The sequence below is a fragment of the Lactuca serriola genome, chromosome 3 (genome assembly GCF_051521515.1).
Source record: "Lactuca serriola cultivar US96UC23 chromosome 3, Lser_US96UC23_V15, whole genome shotgun sequence".
Taxonomy (NCBI): Eukaryota; Viridiplantae; Streptophyta; class Magnoliopsida; order Asterales; family Asteraceae; genus Lactuca; species Lactuca serriola.
Window position 1 is genome coordinate 253,650,057 of NC_136410.1, and position 11,922 is coordinate 253,661,978.

Below are 11,922 nucleotides of genomic sequence, written 5' to 3' on the forward strand. Positions count from 1 at the left end.
CATGACTCTAATTAACTCTTTTTATCTCTAAGGTTGACTATCCCTAAGAAGTCAACACAGGTCAACTCTGGTCAACGGTCAACGGTCAACTTTGACCGGACTCGGCGAGTGCACAAGGGCAACTCGGCGAGTCTAGACGTTTTCACCAACTCTCTAGGATTCCCTTTTTACACGTCGAGTACTCCCCCTGACTCGACGAGTTCCACCTGGCAGAATCGCGGGGCCACCCCGACTCAACTCGCCGAGTTCCAAGAACAACTCGGCGGGTCCCAGTTCGACTCAGTCCACTGACCACCCTTCCTAACTCGCCGTGACTCACCGAGTCAACCCATGACTCGACTGGACCACTCACTGGCCGATCTAAGGGCAATCTTCAAGCTACTCGCCGAGTCTATTCGTCGGACTCGGCGAGTCCATGCCATGCAACCACACCAACTTGCTCCCAAGGTCAGATCTGCTCCAACAATTCATAGATCTGGCCTTCCTAGACTGATTCATCACGTAAAGCCCCTAACTTGGTGTCCATAACACACCCCATGGCTCATAAATAGCAATTTGACCTAAGGCATAAGGATTCCAATCCAAAACCTCCATTGATTCCCAAAAAGCTTGGGCAAAGGGACACTCTGGACCTCCAAGGGTCCAGATCTATGGTCTAAATCGCTTAAGGGACCAAGGGAGCACTAGATCTAGCCACAAAAGGGTTCAATAACCCTAAATCAATGCAAACATCAACATAGAAGAGGATAGCTCGAAGGTATTACCACAATAGTGATGTTCTGGACTCCAAACCCTCAGAAGATGGCTCCTCTTGCTTTCCCCTTAGCTGATTTTCCTTTTCCTTGCAAAATAACACCCCCAAGATCACTAATGGCCTCCTACTTTGCTCCAAACGCTCACACTCGATAGGGTTTCACTCAAGGGACTGGTGAGCACAAATGACGGCCATAAGGCCCTTTAAATAGGTCCCAAACCCGAGAAATTAGGGTTTCATTAAACAGCGCGGACTCGCCGAGTCCATATCCTGGACTCGCCGAGTCCGGGCGAATCCCGCGTCCAGAATCGCGATCCTACTCGGCGAGTCTGAGCTCCAACTCGCCGAGTCCCCTCTCAAAACACCAAAAATCAAAACAATAAAGGATACCTGGAAATCCGAGCTGTTACACCAAATCTCAAAAATAATTCGAAATACCCAAAATATCCTTAAGTCAAAATTGGTCAACCTTGGTCAAAGTCAAAGTCAACGGCCCTTAAAGACCATACCCAACCTCAAGTCGTGGCCAGGCATTGGTCATGTCGTGACAGCGTACCCAGTACAATTCCCACTCGAATCGACCCAATCTAGTCAACTCAGGCAAAGAAACCACATGAATTGACATCACGATGTGAGCACCCATTCTCACATTGTGAGCTTCGAGGATTCTAACAGAAGACGGGGTGCTTCAAATCTCACGTCGTGAGATCTTACAACTCACATCATGAGCATTGTCTGTAACTAAAGGTCTCCATTTTAAGTCCTTATTCCATTAATTCCTCGAGTCTACTTCATCCAGAAGTTAAACAAGACCCCTAAGGTCCATAAAAATGTTTCCTTTATGGCCATGCATGCACCAATTATTGTAACGCCCATGTTTCTAGGCTAAGCATTGATATTGACATAATGGTCTAGGTTAACCTTTGTAAATCATTTAGAATAAATGAAAAGGAATTATGTGAATTATGTGTTTTATGCTTAAGTATTAGGATTTAATTAATTAAGAATAAAAATGAGCGTCAAAAATTAAATTTTAGATAAAGCCAATATATTAAGAAACTTGTAGTGGGCGTGACAGGGATTACGGATATATAAAGAATGCCGAAATCCGAGTTATAACGAAGAAGTTATGACATGTCGAAGTTTCACGATAAACGGGCACGGTGCCGAATGTCATAAAAAGTGAGTTTTTGATAAACCACTTTTTAGCCTTAGTAATCTAAACAAAACTCATAGTCCTCGTTAAACCGAGAGTATGTATAAAAAGAACACCCGAATTTGACTTCGTATGAGGAAGTTATGATTTTTCGAAGTTTCAGCTTAGCAGTAAATAGCTAAAAACTCGAATTTTAGATTGAGTGATCTTTAGCCGACACGACCTAAACGAGAATTGAAGGTCTCGTCATTAGTAGCATAACGGTAAAAAGTCTGACGAAAACGGACGTCGGATGAAGAAGTTATGAAATTTTAACGGATTTCCTGTCCCGGTCTATTAAAAATAATAATATAAAAATTAAAGTCAAAGTTAGCCGACGAAGTCTAAATGAAAGTTGTATAGCGTAATTTTACCTACGCGTGCATATAAAGAACGTCAAAAACGGAGCTCGTATGCGAAAGTTATGGATTTTAGAAGTTTTGGCGTGAAAACCGAGAAATTTTGCATAGATAAGCTTCACCCGGAAATGCCACGTCACCCTCGTTGCATGCTTGCCACGTGTCTGAACTGCGGTGTCACCGGAGGCCAGCTGGCGAGGCATGTCGCACCCTCCTCGCACTGAAGGTTCGGTCCAATAAGAGGCTGCCCCGTGTCCGATCTCGATGTGTCATCAACAACGTGTTCGAACCGAGGAGCTGTCTGAAGCGGTCCAATCAGAAGCCTCCAGCGAGGCCCTCGCACGCGCAACCTATGTGTCAGCACCTGCGCACCCTTGCCTGCGGACCCCACCTCCCTAGCCGACCTTCGGACCCTATAAATAGAAGGTGTATGCGAGCCTTCTCGGGTAATTTTGGAGTTTTGCCACTTTTAACCCCTTTTTCCATATTTTCTTCATCTTAACATTCCCCAAAGCCCCGATATCGATTATAACTCCCGGAATACGCCACGAAGTGCCCATGAAGCCCAGAAAATTTATCTTTTCGGTTTCGAAGCCCGACCCTCATATAGCCCGGTTTCTCAATAAAACTCCTGGTTTTAATAGAAACGATCGTTTTAGGAATCAAAATGCTGCCCGATTTTCATTAAATCAGGTGAGTGTGTAGTTACTTTCACCTTACACATAGATATGAAGTATTTTACATAAAATACGTGCTGTGTGAAAATATATATTGTTTGTTTATTTGAGATGGGTGCTAAAGGAATGATTTGTACATGTTTTTAAATAATTTAAAATGTATATGTATTTTTATCTACGAAAAATGTTGGGTAAAACATGGGTAGATGAAATAGTGGGTGTGATGAAAGGTGAGTTGGATAGATGAGATGATCAGTGATAAAGATCATGAGTTGAGAGCGAGTGGTGAAATGAGATCATGAGTTGATAGTGAGGGGTGAAGCCCTTACCCAAACGTGTGGCGTGAGTGGTGCAATATGAGAAAAGCCCTTACCCAAACGTGGGCCCCCGTCATTCAGCAAAGTATGGATGACAACCATGGACTATTTGGAACACTAGCAGGCCCGCAACCTGTAGGTGTAATGAACTATATGTTCATTTGTTGTACTCTAAAAACCCATTGACATGTATTGCAGGAGGAATACCTGTAAATAATACTGTCGATAAATGAGAGCTATGGACTTAGCACAAGTTGAATAAACCTTGGCAGCTATGGACTTAGTGCCCGTTGTATAAACCCTGGTGACGAGGTGACTTTGTGTCTATTCCTTAGGATGAATCCTTAGGAAGGAGTGATAGTTGATTCTTAGGGTAAACCCTTAAGAAATAAATAAGATAATGGGGTTGGGGTAATTCAGTTGATTGATTGATGTTTAAGCATATTAAATTATGTATTGTGAGTTGAAAACCCTATATGCTCACCAGGCTTCCAAGCCTGACCCACTTAACTATTTATATTATAGGTATAGGACCCCGAGCATAGTCGGATGATGATGATGAGTGATTTGGATTATAGGCCAGTAGTTATAAATAGTTGTTGTAAGGCTTATAATGTCTTGTTTATGCTTTTGATCTGTATCGGAAGATGACATCCCGAGGTTTTGTTATAAAAGGAAATGATATATTTGTTAAAGAAAGGTTTTGACAAACTTTTATCATATTTTGTTTTGGGGACCAATTCCGCAACATCTTTTATAAAGATTTCTCTGATTTGATTTTAAAAAGCATAAATTAAATCGGTCTTTTCTGGCCGAGAAATTAGGGGATGTCACAATTATGATCCATCCATATTCTAGGCCAAAAGTGAAGAAATGAGCTTCAATATTGCATGCATGCCTCAAATCCATACCATATTTCAGATATGGACAATATTACGATCTGGGGACTCTTAGAATCCATAAACTTTCCAACTTTACGGATTTACTCTACTCAAGCATGCAATAACACCAATAAAATGGACAAAAATCAAGATCTATCCATGATAGGAAATAAATTTGGAGCCTTTGATACTTACAAGGGTCCAAAAGCAGGAAAGGATGATGATGATGATTCACTGCCTACACCACCATTAGAGCACTTCCTTCCTTCTTCTTCTTCTAGCCACCAAAACACTAAAATGGATCCAAAATCACCAAGATGGATTAGGTTTACGGTTTTTTAGGTTAGGAGAAGATGAAGGTTGAAACCCAAGTGTGGGTTTATGGTAATGCATTGAAACCCAACTGGTTAATTGGGTTTATTTCGATGTTGACAGTTCAAGAATTTGTCAGCCAGTAGCATGAGAATTATCTGCAGGACTTCAGCAGAGCGCGGTAAGTTCCTCCTGGTTTGAACGGGTTGAAGGCACCAATGCCGAACCGTTTAGTTTGTATGTTCTTGATAGGAACATGAAGTGTGGGTAGGGCCTGTATCCCATTATTACCTGAGTATAGATATCAGTCAAATTGTTGGATTGTTGTACTTGTTGTATGTGTGTTGCCTGTATGTGTTGTTAGGAATGTGAGTGTGGGCGAGGCCTGTATTGTTGGATTAGGTGTCTAATCCCATAACTATAATTGGGATGTACTTGACCCGATAGTAGCATGGTCCTTTTGGGTTGCCTTCACCAGTGCAGTTTGATAGGATGGACTTTTGAGAATAATGTTATTTGTGATTTATTAATGTATTATAAGTATAATATATAAATTGAGAAATAATATTATTTAATTAGTATTGATCAAGAATTAATTGGAATTAACTTAGTGATCAAAAGAAACTTATTAAATATACGGGGAGTGATTAAGTAAATCAATGATTTTTATAGTGTGGGCCAATGATCCATGGTTGTTTAGGATGGGCTAAACCAATATGATAGTCCATGGAGGTTTAATCCATGGAGCCTAAATAATATAAAGGGTCATGGTGCATTAAGGTTTGCATGGATGAAACCCTAGCCTTTGTAACACTATAAAAGCAACCCCCTGGAGCTAAAATTGGTTGGCCATTCATTCTAAGAGAGTGATAATCGATTTGGAGCTAACTAGCTTATTCTCTCAAGCCATCTCTTGCATTTGGTGTTTGTGACACATTATAGGCATCACATTTGAGGTGCTAAAGCTTTCTAAGGCCAAGAACTATAAACTACATCAAGAGGTATTCATCTAACTTGAATTTTATGTTTTATATCCTCTATTGTATGCTAGTTAGGATGTATGCTTTGGAAAATTGAAAATGCATGCATAATTAGAGAAAAGATAGATCCAAAGAATCTAGGGTTGCATGTGCACCATATAAGTGTTATAGTGCTTAAAACCCAACAGTGGTATCAAAGCCTAGGATTGGTTTCTATTATATTTGATGCTTGGTTATTTCTCAAAGCTGAAAACATTAATTTTATGGCCTCTAACTGATGAACTCGTCGAGTCCAATGCCTGACTTGACGAATTCACTCACTAAAAGGGCAACTCGACGAGTCCAGTTCATGCACTCGTCGAGTAGAGGCTTCTGGTTGCAGAATTTCGAGTTTTTGGCCAAAATTAGATTAAGATCATTACCACAAACTGTTTTGTAATCATAAAAATCATATTTTTCTGATTTGGTAATGATGATCGTCATCCAATTAAAGGACAATTGTCAAATTTTAAGATAATAAGATAATTATTTGTATTATTTAATATGAATTGCCTTGCTATGAGTTAGATTAGATCAATAGTGAAATTATATGATAATGTTGTTAGTTAAAATTGATCTAAGTTGTTCTTGAAGTGAGTTTTGTAACTTGTCCTCAAGTTATATGAAGAGTCTCATTCATTAACATTAAAACTCTGAAGTTTTCATAAGTTATGGAAACCAAAAGTTTTGAAGAGTTACAAAACTTGCCCTCAAGTTTTGGAATTTGTAAAGTCTCACTAATGACACATTTAATTCCAAACCTTAGAATTTTAAAAGTTTAAAATTAAACCCTTATACTATTATAATAATATAAATTAATATATATATATATATATATAAGACAAGTCAGTCTTACCGTTAGTAGGCATCATTCACGAAGCCGATCTATAAGGGGGTATAATGTTACTGCCTATAAAATGGTGGTTTAATGGGTGTCCACTCTCACCCACCGCTTCCTTGATTGGTGGAGGGTCGTTAGCCGAACGGGTAGGATAGGACATTAATTCTTGTTATAAGTATAATGATAATTATAAAGTAACTAAACTTTAATTAAATTCCCAATCTTAGTTACTTTAGGAAAAATGTGAAAATGGTGCTATTCCATGAAATTGCACTTTGCAACTTGCTAAGTTGTTAGTAGAGCGTGTGTGGTTAACCAGCACACTAATCTGGGACTAACAAGGGTGGCAAAGGGTAGCTTGATGTTAATCATAGATCAATGGAGCGTGTGTGGTTAACCAGCACATTGATTAGGTGATATGTAACATTAAGAGTACTAAGTACATTGGCATGGTTATTCACACCTTGTTTGTGATCCTCGACATCCTAGTCACAAACTTGAAGGGCACAATCGAGATTTAAACATGCCATTAAAAAGTTCAATGAATCTCAAAAGAATCTAGGAATTTCAATCGAATTAAAACTTAATAATCAATTTTGTTTTCACGGTGGAAATTGGTAAATTGTCATCTACCTACCTTCAAATATTTTGCAATTGGATCACGACATCCCTCTTCTGAATTGTAAAATATTGTGTTGGGTCCTAACTTTAATATTTCATTTGGGTGTGATATTAAGGATTCTCATCTAATCTAAACTTTGTTCTTCTTTCTTTTTAGATGTTTATCCTAAACAATGCTTCAGACTCCAACCCTACTAGCTCATTCTCCCTCATGAATTTGGTTGGGAGAACTATCTTCGATAGGTCAAACTTTAACGATTGGAAAGGAAACATTCATATGGCCCTTCGCTACGAGGACAAAGAATATGTCCTGGATAAAGAGCTGAAGGAGATTGATGAACAAACTGCTACTCCCGAACAAATCGAGGAATACAGGGTTCATGAGAGGTACACGACAAAGGTGTTGTGTATTATGATTGATACCATGACTGCTGAGCTTCAAAAGTCCTATGAGGACCTCTGGCCCTTTGAAATGCACCAAGATTTGATGGAAAGGTACCATCAAAGTGCTCGGCAGGAGAGGTATGAGATCATTGCCTCCATGATCACAACCAAAATGAAGGATGGAGAGTCCTTCACGACCCACTTGCAAAAGATGTAGAGATATGTGGACCGCTTGCTGAAGTTAAATGTGAACTTCGATGAAGAGTTGGCTATTGACATCATCCTACATTCATTGCCTTCTTGTTATGATCAGTTTCATATGACCTATCATATGAACAAGGAGGAGGTCACTCTTAGCAAGCTTCAAGGCCTTCTAAGAACTACAGAAAGCAACTTGAAAGGCAAGTCGGTTGTAAATACTCCTACTGCTGTTGCCCCTGTTCTGGCAGTTGGACATGGGAAAGGGAAGAAGAGGAAGGATCCTTCTAAGAGCCACAAGGGAAAGTCTCTTGATGGATCCTCTTCCAGTGGGACCAAAGCTGGTTCTTGTAATCCCTTTACCAATCCAAAGGAAGCAGAGTGCTTCCATTGTCATGAAAAAAGGCACTGGAAACGAAGCTGCCCCAAATACTTGCAGGACATTAAGGATGGGCAAATAAAGCCCACCTTCGCAGGTTTTTACACTATTCTTTCTAATAACTCATCACATGCTAAATCTTGGTTCCTTGATATAGGTTGTGGATTTCACATTTGTTCTGATTTGCAGGGACTAAAAGGAAGTAGAGATGTGGAGCACGAGAAGATAAACTTAATTATGGGAAATAGGAAAATGTCGCATGTCACCAAGATTGGAGTTTATTCTTTATTGATTAGTAGTGGGTTAAATTTAGAATTGAATAATTGTTGTTACTCGTCGGAAATGGCGAGAAATATTATTTCTTTTCACAGTTTGTATAAACAAGGTTTTACCTTTTCTTTTAATAATAAAATTGGTAGTATTAATGCTTAATGGTACATTTTATTTTGAAGCGTTACCTTGTAATGGTATATATATGAAACTGTGATGGTTGTAGATAACATAGGAAATAATGTGTTGAATATTGATTCGTCCAATATTTTGGACAAGGCATGCTTGTGGCATTGTCGTCTTGGACATGTCAACAAGAAGCGCATAGCCCAACTCCAAAAGGATGGACTTTTGGATTCATTCGACTTGAAGTCGGATGACACTTGTGAATCTTGTTTTCTTGGAAAGATGACCAAGTCACCCTTCACTGGTACTTGTGAAAGGGGTGAAGGTTTGTTGGATTTCATACACATTGATGTGTGTGGACCCTTCAGAACCGCCACAAGGGATGCTAACTGCTTCTATGTGACTTTTACCGATGATTACAACAAATATGGCTATATCTACTTAATCAAGCATAAGTCAGAAACCTTTGAAAAGTTCAAAGAGTTTAAGTAAGAAGTGTAGAATCAATTGGGCAGGAAGATAAAGATGCTCCAATCCAATCTAGGTGGTTAGTATCTTAGTATCGAGTTCCTAGACTATCTTAAGGAATGTGGAATTGTTTCACAATTGACGTCACCTAGGACACCACAGCTGAATGGTGTGGCTGAGAGGCACAATCGAACCTTGTTGGATATGGTTCATCCCATGATGAGTCGAGCTTCATTACCTATCTCATTCTGGGGGTATGCCTTAGAGAGTTTTGCCTATATCCTTAATCGAGTCCATACTGTCACAACTAGAAATTTTGTGTCATGTAATCTCTACACTCAAGTATAATGAAGAATCAAAAACTTAAAGAGCATGTATGATGCTTACTCTATGACATCTAATTTTCAAACAAATACACCATACAAGTGATACAAATGGTCAACAAGCAATTGGAAACCCTAGAAGTTCTTGTTAGGTCCATTTTGGACTAGGACTTCCTTATTGGACTCATTGGGCCAATAAGCCTCCAATTTGACTATCATGGGATTAGAACCTTTAAATGGGATCTAATTGGACCCACATCCATTTATTTCAACATTTTGGGCCATATTGGGCCTAGAATGAAATAAATTAAAAATTATGAACCATGATTAACCTAAACTAGCCCAACAAAGTGTAAAAATCATATTATATTTATTTTGGGTCCAAAAATCATCCAACTTAACCTCTATATGGGCTTAGGGGCAATAAAGCCCAAAAACCTTTTTCCTTTCCAAATTCTCGGCCCAAGGCCCAAATCCAAGAAGAAAGGGGGTTGACTTCTTCATGCCACCTTACTTATGTCCCACATATTTCCATGCATGGACCAACATGCATCTATGTATGTCAACTCAACCCTTTCTCTCCTCTTTCTTCTTGTCTTGGCCGATTCCAACACACACACACACACACACACACACACACTTTCATCACCTTTCACATATCAAACACTCTCCAAAAACACCTTCACCCTCTTCACTAAATTTCGAAGATTCAAGGGCATTCAAGGAGGTTTTCCACAAAAATCACCATCCAAGGTAACGTTATACTTAAACTATGACCTAGGTTCTTTGATCTATCAAACATCTCCTCTTAACTCATAAGAAATCACGATCTTGCATCCTAGAACGACCTCAAGGCCGAGATCTTCATCAAAGTGTGATAGGGCCGAAAATCACCTCATTTTTCTTCCATCTTTTCTCCAAAACCGAAACCACACCCAAGGTGAGCTTCATACCCCCTTATTTTCGGTTTTTATAAGTTTTGTGGGGGGAGAATGCAAGCAAATGTGTAGATCTATCATTATGTGTATGCCTTGTATGATTTCTATGTTTATTTACATACTTTTATGTGTTTATGGTGTTGAAACTAGTCAAAAGGACCTAAAAATAGAGATTTGCATTATGATGCATGAAACAAGTGCTAAAACATATCATTATACATAAGTCATCACTATAAAAATAACCAAGTTGGTTTAGATGAACATCTTGGGCTAAAAATCACATTTTTGGACTCAAAATGCTAAAAATATGAAATTTAAGGGCTCAAAATGTAAAAATACAGATTCTGAAGGTTGATATGTGTCAAAACAGATTTATATTTTCCAGAAATTTACACTTTGGAATGATCAAAATGTAAATTTTTAAGCTTAATTGGCTAAAAATGAACTTTTCGGCCCAATAAGGCCCAATATGCAAAAATTTCAAAGTTGAGGGGCTGAAAATGCATTTTTCTGTAAAACAGGGGACTACTAGTGCCCCAAGTCCATTTCAAAGGTTAAAAATGCTTTTCATATTTAAAAGGGACCAAAGATGCAAAGATTCTCTATTTTGGACCAAAAGTGTAAAATTTGCGAAATTGAGGGTTCCAGCCGAAAAAGTTTCATTTTGAGAGACTAAAACTTTTTTTCAATAAGCTTTGAGCTGAAAAATACTTTTCTACAAGTTTTGATACTAAAGTGTCAAGAAAAATGGCTTAAGGACTAAAATATAAATTATTATATATAAGGGGTCCAAAAGTGTAAATTCATCCAAAAAGAAGGGTCTGAAAAATGTAAAAGACTAATGTCTTAAACAATGAACCCGACACGATGAAATACTAGTACCTCGACTATCGGCGAAACACAATTCACCTTCAACACCAAAAATCGTTATCAAACGAATTGATTCGGTCTCAAATCAATAACAAACCTGAAACTACTAACGCGACGATACTTCAATACACACATGGAAATCTCGAAAACTCAATACACACGCGGGAATACACCAGACGTCGATACACCGTCCTTGGGCCCAAAAGTTTCAAATCATGCTTGTTGGGCCTAGCTAGCCCAATGACATGATCTTCAGGCCCGAAGGAAATTTGCTTACATGTAGTTGGGTCAAATACGACTGAATTCCGTGTAAAAGGACTTTCAATGGCAAACGTGCTGCTGGTCCCCAAGGGTCCTTCGGTACTGCTAGCAAAGTCGAGAATTCACCAATGCGAGTCGGGCTAAGGGCCCTTCGCATTCACGATAGCCTTGAACGACGTAGGGAAATATAGGGGTTTTGCACCCCTTTTTCCCCTCGGTTGTGGGGCTACATGAGTCCGGGTGGTTGGGTTAAGTGAATAGTGCGAGCAACGCCTAAGGGAATCGTTTGTACGGTTGTCAACTGGTCATTTTCATTAATGTACGTTTACAACAATTCACAATCCACAATTAATCTAATGACTCCGGAGCTCAACGAATACACCTGTCGTAACGAAATAACAACACATAAATTATTTAATGCAAAGTATTAGGAAAACGTCGCGTTTTCCTAGGGTTTTCAATTAATACACCCACGAACTACATACCGAGTTTTACAAATCGTACTCTTACATTTATAGAAACAAACAAGCATACTTACGGATCTTCACACCTTTTATACTATACTATTTTCAAAAAATATCGGATTTTCTGGTGGTTTTCAAAACAATACAAAACATTGGATTTCAAACATTACTTATGAGCTCACCAACATTTCATATGTTGACGTTTTTCAAAATACTTGTATTCTCAGGTAACCGATAAAGTGAAGGAAGAATTGTACTCTATGAC